Source organism: Haliotis cracherodii, unplaced genomic scaffold (genome assembly GCF_022045235.1).
Source record: "Haliotis cracherodii isolate W230 unplaced genomic scaffold, xgHalCrac1.p SCAF_4, whole genome shotgun sequence".
In the NCBI taxonomy this organism is placed as follows: domain Eukaryota; kingdom Metazoa; phylum Mollusca; class Gastropoda; order Lepetellida; family Haliotidae; genus Haliotis; species Haliotis cracherodii.
The window spans coordinates 34255518-34267336 of NW_027266297.1; positions in this window are offsets into that span (position 1 = coordinate 34255518).

An 11819-nucleotide genomic window follows, 5' to 3' on the forward strand; every position below is an offset into this window, starting at 1 on the left:
ACTTGCATAACCGGAAATAGCCAAAACGAGGCTTCTGACTAAATTCTTTAAAAAACGGGCTGCGAAACGAAACCTTCCGTAAAATGAATTTTATGACAAAAATAGAATTAAGTTCTCGGGAGGATTAAAACAACCCATGTGTGAAGACTGAGTACAGACCCATAGTGGTTGGTCTTGCTCTGTTGCCAGCCTGGTACCCTGGGTGTGTAGCGCCAGCGCAGCATGCCTAGGGAACCAGGCTACTCTGGGGCCTGCCATATCAATATAAAACATGATGTTTGTCTTAGTGATACCTCCCAAGGTCTCCCCGGACTGAGTGGGGACAATCCATGTCTCGACCCCCTTTAACTGATTGTGTATCAACGTGGGAAAACTCTATAGATACATTGTAACCCTTCGCACATCTGTGTTGAAGACGAATAATCTGTCTTCTTTTAAATGCAATAGGTCGTTGTGGCAATAGTGTTGTTGCATATCTCATTACAGTGTTCAGTTCTGTGGCTAATAAGTGTAGCTGACCCTCGCTTATTCTAATTATGAAATATTAACGAGCGTATCCAAGTGTAGATCATAATAGATGATGGGTGAAGAAAAATAGATACATGTAATGCCAGGAACAGTGAACTTAATTATCTATCTTAATTACTTTCTGGAAGTACAGCCTTGAACGGGATAATTCAGTTTCGGGGAGACACTGGGTGTATGTCTGAGAAAGAGCATACAATGCCTACCTTAAAATATCAAAGTAGTTCTACCGTGCGATGGCTGTCATAATCCACGCGCAGCTTGTCACCTTCATCGCCTCTTCACCTATCGTCCAGGTGAATTTTTCGGAAAATAACGCTCCGAAAGAAACTGCGTCTGAAAACAAATTAATTTTTAGTTCTAAATATATCGTGTTAATTTGTTTACTAATAAAAGCAGACAAATGATTATACGTAACTGATAATAAATTAACAAGCATTTAATGAGTGAGTGAGTGAGTGAGTTGTATGTCGCTTTATGCAATATTCCAGCAATATCATAAAAAGGGCTTCACAGATTGTACCCATGTGGGGAATCGAGCCCAGGTCTTCTGCGTGACGAGTGAACACTTTCCCCACAAGGCTACCCCATCGCCCCAAAGAGCGTTAATGGATGGTTATTAATTGTTGCACAAATAATAAGAGAAAAGGTTTGTTTTGTTTTATGTACTATGTTGAACCATGCATTAAAACAAGAATAAGATATTATATCAGTATTACTGTCCTTAAAGTTATCATTAAACATACAACCACGTTTTTTTCATATTTTCGAGAACTCATATTACTTTTTTGAATAGTTGCATGTCAAGAGTAAATGAGAAAGCATATACACCGACACGTTGTGTTCCTCATAAAAAAGAAGTTAACATCCATAAATTCTCTCTCATGTGTATCACTTCTAAATGCTAGTTGTATTCTATTTTGTCATTTTTGACCAAAGTAAGCCATAAATTCCTCAGTTTATTGTCTCCTATTCTTCCAGAAGTGGCCATGAGGAGCATCATTTACTTAAGTACTTTGCCACACACGCGTCTTTTTATCATTGACGTAAAGCAGAATACCAATCTCCCCAGGACAACTTTATGTACGATAATGAAACCTGTTTGCACAGCAAGAAACAAGAAATTGTGTGTACATTTCCATTCATGCATATTGATGACATATTTCAACACAACAACTCGAGCCCATCCCACCAGCAGAGCTAGCAGTTGTTTCCCTTTGTTGTGTGTAGATCGGGACTGAGTTCGAATAGAAATAGCGCCAGCAAACCTCAAGACAATGGCTGCTCAAAAACAGAGCATCTTGTTCAGTGCATACATTAATTAGATATATATAAAATTGGCATTGGTCAGAATTATAATAGGGTTTGCATTGCTATAAACCACGTCTTATAGTATGCAGAATTTGTGTGAACATAACACTTCCTATCTTGCCTACCGGAAAATATATTTCTGATTGTTTTAATTTTGTGATTGTGATTGTGTCAATATCACACTCTCTCAAAATATGATGGTCCATATATCAATCCAAAGGTCGTTGTTTGATTCCAGGGTAAATATGTGCTGAATGCTCCGAGAGGCGACTCAAATGGAGATTGATTGGCCACAATGGCTATTTGGTCTCGAACCAGAGTAAGCATGCCCTAGTACCCTGACGGGTGGCATGGTGATCTAGGCTGTTTCCGTCAGCCGTGGATGGTGCACCCCGATTGTAGTCAGCACTACGACCGAACATTCGTGGGCTTCACCAAATCAGTAAACGTCAGTTTGGACATTCCTCCAAAATTAAACTGAAACGCCGGAATAGAGTTGAAACACACCCACTCAATGGGAGCCTGGTGCCCGCCGATTGTTTCAACATATTCTGGTGCAATTGTCATATTGGCGACTACAGTATATCAACGTTTTCAGTAACTTCTTTTACCGGTGAAGATCCGGGTTAGAATAGGTCTTCAGCAACCCATGCTTGCCGTAAACTGGGACTATGCTTGTCGTATGAAGGGACTAACGGGATCGGGTGGTCAAGCTCGCTGACTTTGTTGGTGCACGTCATTCTATCCCAATTGCGTGGATCGATGCTCATGAGACCGTGTCCGTGGTCTAGTGGTAGAGCGTCCGCCGGGAGAGCGGAATTCGAAGGTCCGGGGTTCGATCCCCGACCGCGTCATACCAATGTTAAAAGATGGTACTTGTTGTTACCCTGTCTGGAGCTCGGCATTAAGAGGCTAACACAAGGACTGGTCTGAGTGGGGTATTCATGTTAAACTGCGGCATGGTATCTCAGTGAGCTAGCACTATAAATCGGCATCAGTCCGGACAAGTACAAGCAAGTCATATAGCTGGAGTAATGCTGAGTGCATAAACAACAAACACACAAAGTAACAACTTTGTGGCCTATCTATAAACTATTCCACCCGAACGCCACTCGAACAGCGCAGCGCGTGCCGCTTGTCGTACGAGTTAGTGATGAGCATGGGGGTTTGGTAGCAATTTCACAACTTAATAAGTGAAGAAAGGGTCACCCTTTTACACCTGTGATTTTAATGAACAAATGCAGAGTACGTTTTAAGTTAAACTATATAAAAGAATGTGTTGGGGGTAGGTGACCCTCCGGTTAATCTCGGATTATCGCGGATTATGAAGAAAACATGTCGGAAACATTGTAAGTACGTTCGTTCGTTTACTGATTTATTTAAAGACATTTTTAGAATGTTTATGTGATGCACTGTTGCCAAACCGAACATGAGTAGACCTTGAACTCTTGCGCTTACAGTAGCCAATTCCAGAGATTACATGAACAATGTGTATTTACAAGTGGCATTTGTCCTTGACTGAGGTCAGTGATCCACGGTCAGTGGAGGCTTAATACAAGTAAGTACAGGGAATTGGTTTTTAATTACAATTAAGAACTTCTACCGTATATATCATGCCCGTCAGAAATTGTGTCTTAATAAATAAACAATCCTTTTCTGAAATTATTCCGTTATATAACAATGAGAACGTCAGACAATGGATGTGGTATGGAGCAATTATACACTTTCCACATTCACGAAATAACGCACACAGTCGATATATTTCGGCAACAGTTGTACTGCGGCAACAATATATACAGTCCATGCAACAATGTATTTCAGTTGCAGTTGACGTATTGTGGCAGCCATGTATACAGTCGATGTAATGTTGCAACAATGCATACAGTCAATGTAATGTTGCAACAATGTATACAGTTGATGTAATGTTTCAACAATGTATACAGTCAATGTATTGTTACAACAATGTGTATAGTCAATGTAATGTTGCAACAATGTGTATATTCAATGTAATGTTGCAACAATGTATACAGTCGATGTAATGTTTCAACAATGTATACAGTCAAATGTAATGTTGAAACAATGTGTACAGTCTATGCAACAATGTATTTCAGTTGCAGTTGACGTATTGTGGCAGCCATGTATACAGTCGATGTAATGTTGCAACAATGTATACAGTCAATGTTATGTTGCGACAATGTATACAGTCAATGTAATGTTGCAACGAAGTGAACAGTCAATGTAAACGCTTGCAACAATGTATACAGTGGATGGTATGTTGCAACAATGAGTACAATAGATGTGATGTTGCAACAATGTATAAAGTCAATGTATTTAGTTGTCGCATTAAAGAAACCACGCAAACAGATGACGTATTGTAGCAATCATGTATAAAGTCAATGTAACGTTGCAACAATGTGTACAGTCGATGTAGTGTGGCATTAATGTGTACATTCTCTGCACTACGGTTGCAAAGTATACATTTGTCGTAAGTGGGAACAGTTCAGGATATATTTTATTCTGTATAGATATGACTTTTGTTCAGCTGATGTCGCGGTAACAATGTGGAGTTGATGTTATAACGAGTGCATACAGTCGACCAACTGTTCAATTCTCATTGTAGTTTGTTCTTATGACACTATTCAGTTGAACTATAATGTTAGTAATTATAATCTGTTATACAACTGTACACAATGTACAATGAAAGTAGATAGTTACAGTTGAACTGACTTTCAGTCCCAGAAATAAAGTTATTTCTATACTATTCCTTAATTAGTTGGACTCCATGTTTAATTTATTCTGTAGGGTCTGACAAAGTTACAGTGTGCACAGCGAGATCGTGATGGCACACCGCTGTCAGGGAACTACTCAGTTGTTGAACATCTACTACAACCATGCAGCACTAAGGACCCGATTCTGCCTGTCAATGACATGATGACCTACAGTGACAATGATATTCTGCATTTGGTACACTGTCATTTAACGTTGACATTTGCTGACAAACAAGTACAAGATTGTCTGGTGCAAATGCTTCAAATTAAAGAGTTGGCGAGCAAAACAAGAGTATAAGATCGCCATATTCAGTCGACGAAAGAATAGGTTGACAAATTCAAGCAAGGAGCCACTTTTTACCTTTTTTGCGATTTGAAACAGCTTAAATCAGCATGTTATGGTTTCACAGACATATAAAACATGCGCAGTGCGATATGAAATAATAAAGTTAATGGGAAGCATAAACACAGTTTTCCGCGTTAACGCATGATAGCCTAATCTATACAGCCTACATGATGTGTGAAATGTGTGTATCTACCCACGGGTCTTTGCGATATATGGCTGGTGTCAAACAGTTTTTCACTACTTCAAAGCTGCTGGATTCCTCTAGTATTTTACCTTCAGCTGTTGATGTTGACATTGAAAGGTGTTTTCCTAAAATCACGAGTGAACGTATTCACGTTAACAGAAGTACATGCCAGTGTGTGTCCGAGGTTTTGAGGGTGTGTATCGTTTGATGTCAATTTTAGCAATATCAGGGCCTTGTTTCACAAAGCGATCTTAGCGCTAAGGTGATCGTAACTCATACTTTAACATGGGCTACGACAGTCGTAGCGCTAAGATCGCTTTGTGGAACTGGGCTTTTCGCGCGACAAGCTTACTCCGGACGAATCCAGCGCGTCCTGGCTGTTTGGCGTGTATGTAAGATTCAGCTTGAATGCAAGAATAGCTCTGTCATGTAAAATGAAAGTGCAACTTTCTTCAGCAAATAAAATGGGTTTTGTGATTGATTTGTGGAACAGTGTCGTGTTTGGTCACGTTCTGCATCGTCTCCATGTCAAAAGCAGCAGCAGCAGTTACGTTTGTGGTAAAGTAGTAGTAGTAGTAGTAGTAGTAGTAGTAGTAGTACCAGTAAGAGTAGTAGTAGTAGTAGCAGCGGTAGGCATAGGGGTAGTAGTAGTAGTAGTAGTAGTAGTAGTAGTAGTAGGGGTAGCAGCAGCAGCAGCAGTAGTAGTAGTAGTAGTAGTAGTAGTAGCGCAACGTGGCACGAGAAGCAGTAAATGTTGTAACAGCAGATTTGTTATGTTGGATTATTTCTCGAGTCAGTGAATCATCTGGGAAGCCAGCCTAGAGAATAGTAAACGCTGAACGAATCGGAGGTTTGTTTACTCCATATTTTGTGCACCCTGTATCACCACGGAGAAGATAGTTTGCGTGTATGAGTATCTGGGAGAGACGAGATGTGGCAAGCTTCCATTTTAGAATGTGGGAGATAGGAAATCAGTGATTCAATCTCAAAACTCTTCATCACTCGAGGGGTTCACGTCGGATGAGATTGATTGACTACTCAAGGAGCAGAGGCGTCGCTCGCCTTCAGATATATTCCCTGTTAGGAGCAGGGGAGAGTGAGGTAGGGGAGATAACTTTCAACAAGTACGTAGTTAGAACCAGACGGTCTGTCCTTGTCAATCATATCTGTCCCGACAAGCTGGCCTTTTTATCATAAAATTGTTTTATACATTGATATTAAGCGCAGATAATGGGACGTGGCATCTCTTGTAATTTCTTATGACGATTAAATCTCGATGTTTATATACATCCTGCGCATGCGCAGGCCTGGTCCATCCGGTGGAATAACACAGCGTAACTATGGCAGTTCCAGCAGCTTTTTATCAAAACAATGAGCCTAAATGAAAATAACAAAAACACATGTTGCAACAATGTATTTTTCAACAGTCAAAAGCATAATTCTTTTCTGGGACAATATATATTTTTAGATGAAATCCCTATATGTAATGGTTGGCCCCTAATATTTCTTTAAGGAATGGAAAGGGTCAGATCACATCGTGGTTGATACTCATTTACTTGATTTGCAATCAAAATTAACCTGAGTATTGTATTTTCAAATTGCAATTCCGGGGTGCTGTAGGCAATCTTATTCTGACATAATAATCAATTTGACTGGAGTTGTCAGTTCCATGTCAAATTATGCATAGACGGAGCACTGTTTGAATCAGAGGATTTCATGGATATTTACTCTAAATGAGACACCTGCCTTCAGAGAAGTCCGCGGACAATGAGCCGTAACATAATGTCCGTCAAGTCGATTCATTTACGATGTGCTGCCCCTGTTTCTGGTCAAAATAGATTTCCTCTCTTGCTCAAAACATTTCTCTTCCTACATTTCCGTCTGTTGGAATTTACTTACTGCTGCCTCCATTCTGATGCCCCGGTATACACGCTGGGTCTTGTTGGAGAATATGTTCCTCCCCGAACGCTAAGATCAGAAACGGGAAGCTCTTAAAAATACCCAGACCCAAACTGAAATCGTTTGGCCACAGGCTTTTAGGTGTGTGGGTCCTTCTCTCTGGAGCAGTCTTCCATTTCACATCAACATCGAGGCATCACTGGGCTGTTTCAAGTCAGAATTCCAACATACCTGGTCCGAAAATAGTACTGACTGTTAACATACTGAATATAATTCATGGACATGAAGTACTTATTTTATCAAATATTTACTTTACAAAAAGGGTTATATTTTCATTATATAATGTGTTTTGAGAAAGGCTGGCATCGAAAATACGTTGAAAATCTACACCTTCATAGAAACTGATATTACATTGTACCGAAATGTATTGACAGGGCTTGAAAGTTCACATCCAAATGTATTTATTGTAACATCTAGACTAAGTATAAACGCCAGGAACATTAATTATTAGAGTATAAACCTTCAAAACAACGATGATGTTCATAAGTTAATGTATAGATAGATAGTTTGGCAAAAAAAACAACGTTATGCCTGATCACCTGTCAATTGCATGGATATATATACTAGTATACCACACAATGTGTTGTTTCAGATGGGGGTGTAGCCATGCTCTGTTTACCGTGCATGGTAGACTGTTCTTCAGATGTTATTCTTATTGGAACAGACACGTTGAGGAGATATTTGTGACGGGAGTCACGGTAACATTGGTAAACCCCAATCTACTTGAGAATTCTAGACCTTGTCATTACAAACACCTGGTTTAACGATAAAAGTGATGACATGAAACAATCAGGGCAACTCCCACTTTACAACAATTGTTTTGATTAAAACATCCACGTGCGTATGTTGACATGTATATGATAAATCAAGACAAATAACACATAGAAATATATCATGTAAACTCACACTGAATTGTACAAACAGAGGCATATTATCTCAGCTATGGGGATGATATTTTTTGCACTGTGAATCCTATTTTTTATGAAATAGCCACTGAAAAAAGTTATTTTCTAACTATGTCCGACGGTCAAGAAATCTTTATCTTTGAATGCCAACGGTGAAGATGAAACCTTTTCTACGCGAACGGCATGTTAGTGGAGAGAAGCGAGTCGTCAATGAGCGTCCTTTCACATGGCAATCTCCGACAGCTTCTGATTGATACGCCGAGATGGTACGGAGCTATGTCGGAGATTTACGATGGTATCACAAAGCAATCGGAGCACACGATTCTAACTTCGCGATAACTGAACGAATTGAGAAAGGAGTGCCAGTCGTCATAATCAATCACTAATGAGCTAAAATTCCGTTCATGATCGACATAACCGACTAATGTTTATGGTGAACTTGTGCAGGATTCAGTTACAGTTTATGTTGAAACGCAGTTAAAGTGAGACGCAGCGCGTGAAGGTATATAATTGCTCACGTCTGAACCAGTTCACCCTGTTTCTGAGTCAAGTCTATTATGGAGACTGTTAACGAGATTTACCGAGTGGAACGAAGACTTTCCGGAACAGACTAAAATAAACCATATTGTTTCAGTTCCTCTTACTGTCTCCCATAAATCGTGAAATAAAATGGCACTTTCACAACCCTGTGCAGTAAAAATGATTAGTGGTACCAAAGACGTATATACGTCTTTGGTGGTACTTATTTTAAAACCGTTGTATCATTCGGGCACTTCCATCGGTACTTTCTGAAACCCCTGGTCTGGCACCTATACTACACCTATAAGGCGACTGAAATGGCCGTGAGCAGGCTGTACATGAACTTAGCTTCGTACTGAGTGTATTGGTAACATGTGTCAATAGCGAGCTGTCTGGGAGTTTACGAGCTGGTGGGGCCTAACACCACGAGACCGTGCACAAGTTACAACGCGCTGCTTGGGTGAACTATTTCGGTGTAAGAATCAGATCCTGCGGACGCCAGCGGACTCAAGAGTAATTGTGACGTCACAAGCACGTGACATGTTTATACAGGACGGCGACTGACCAATCACACATTTCACATAGAAGATAACTTTGATCCAGAGGATCAACGCGACGTAAAGAAAATTTGTAGCATACCTACCTATTGATGCGAGTGCCAATTCTGTCATAAAACACATATGTGACATATCAGTTTACAGTTGGTACCTTCAGAATGAGGAATGAGAATATGGCACATTTCCGTTTAAATATTTATGTCATATAAAAACAGAAAACAAACATAATATGAAAACAAAACTAGTAATAACTATTTTAAGATAAGGATTTCCTGAAACATTTGTTATTGTTTTATAAGGAACATGGGGTATTAAGCTGAAACAATCATGTGGAATACATGACACTGTTGACATTGATATATCCGGAAGACCTATTCTAACCCGGATCATTTCGTGTGGCGATATGCGAGGGCCTGTCCCCGTTCCTCTCAACGCGCAACACGGAAATGTGTCAACGTTTCACCGCAACGAAATGTTGTGTGGGGAAATAGGCTGAATAGAGCTAGAATGATACACCCTGACCTTCGTCTCCTAGAGGCTGTAGTTGAGAAGAGCAAGCGCTCTACGGCAAGCAAACCAGTAAAGGACAGAGCGTGCCTCCCTCTGATGATTGTACCCGAATAGTACAAAAGTGTTTAGGGTAATACTTTACAGTTAGGAGTGTTTTAAGATGATATTTTCATGATTATTTATGTATTTTGTATGTACCCATATCATAATACATATGTGAAACAAAGATAACGTTTCTTTGAAATGTTTGTTTACATCTTTCCAACTATTACTCATCCCCATGTACCTTTCTCACACCAAAATCAAATAAAGCATGCCACATGCACCGTGCAATGTTGTGACTCTCGCTCATAATATGTTTGGTCAAGGCTTCAGTGAAGCTTTCAAAACGTTTTATGATTGACATGTGAGAGACATTTGAAAACTTGACGCAACAATGACCAAAATGTTGTAATGCAATTCCCTATTTTGACATGTACCGCACGTTCCCGTTTTTTTCCTCAGGTGAACAATTGACTTGCCTTTGCATGTGTTTGTGACAGGTGCAACCGGTGAGGCAGGTTACGTTCACTCTTTCGAGATCACCTGAGTGCTGGCTGATATGGTGTTATAAGGACTCAAGTGAGATGAGTGCATCTAAAAAAAACATAAGTCAACGTCCGGAAAACAAATTATCTATGCCCGATGTCTGTAATTGTATACTGGACTGAGAAGTGTTTATGTAAGATCGAAATGTCGGGGTTTGAATCATAAATCTCAGTCACAATGTTTTCACAGTGTTACCTTATATACCCTTTCCTTGCTGTGTGTCCTCCTGTTTTTAGTGGGGGGAGGGGGAACCGTAGGTAAATGCGGATTAAGTTTGTTCGTATGTTGTCTAACGCCGCGCTCAGCGATATGCGAGGTGACTGACGGCCTTGGGTAGTCAGGCTCGCTGACTTGGTTGGTGCATGTCATCGTATATCCCAAAAGCGTAGGTCGATGCTCATGATATCAATCACTGGGTTGTCTTGCCCAAACTCGATTATTTACAGACCGATTTCATATAGTTGGAATATTGCGGCGTTAAACAACAAACAAACGGGAATGCATGTAGATAAGGGGTACGTACCCTGGAATACCATGAAGGTTAATGCAAGTCACCCTAAAGGATATATACATTCACAAACATAAAACGCTTTTAAAATTCAGGATCCCTCTTTAAACCTAAAGGTCATGTAACAGTGCGTAGTTGCACACGAACATCCTCGATCATACTCGTCATGAATGTCACTGAGCGATAGCAGATCAAACATCCATGGATGTGCCGCTCTTGAGACGGTCCCGTTAGGTAATAAGACCTCTAGGCTTCCCCTTTCAGCAAAGCATACCGTTTTCAGGGGAGAGAGATCTGCACTTGATGAACGCGAGAATCATGAAAACCAATCTGTTGATTTCTTTAAAACGCCAAGGCGTGCCTTTTCCATTTAGAATCATAGCATGACTTGCCTGGCGAAGACTAAATTTGTATACACTTCAATCTGAATGTTAAAAGTGTTCACCTCATCGAGAAAAGGAGTGATGCCAATTGAGGTGATGTTCATTAATGGCTGCGAATTATGCAATCCCGTTGAAATCAAGTTCATCAAATGCCGCGTGACTAATTTGTTGTTGATCTAGCACTTTTTGGTCCAGATACCGTTTATGTTCTTCATATATACAGTAAACTACGTTTATAACGAACACGCTTATAACGAACTGACGGATATAGCGAACTTACTTTTTTGTCCCGACTATTTGCTGCAATTATGCTGTACATATGTTTATAACGAACTACGGTTATAAAGAACTAAAATTAGTGGTCCCTTTGAGTTCGTTATATCCGTAGTTTACTGTACTACTCAAAAAAAGTTAAAGAACATCCGACGTTTTCGTAATTATGATTACATTTAATCTGTCATGACAGATTAACTATAGTCATCAAACTTCTTTTGAGTAGTATATTCTGCATCTTCCCGAGGCAAGTGAGTTAACTAACTATAAAAGTTCAGTTTCCACCCTTGCCGAACTAGGCAGGAATTATTGAGTTATATTTTGGCTGTACTAACGAGTTTATGCATAGTCCAATAAAATCGCGCACCGAAATCAAAATCCGGTTTGTAAAGTGTCATGCAGATTTCGGTCGACTGCAGGATTTGCAAAGCATGTGCACCGCTAGCTCGTTGTCAACAGATATTTTCTAAATCTTTTCATGCT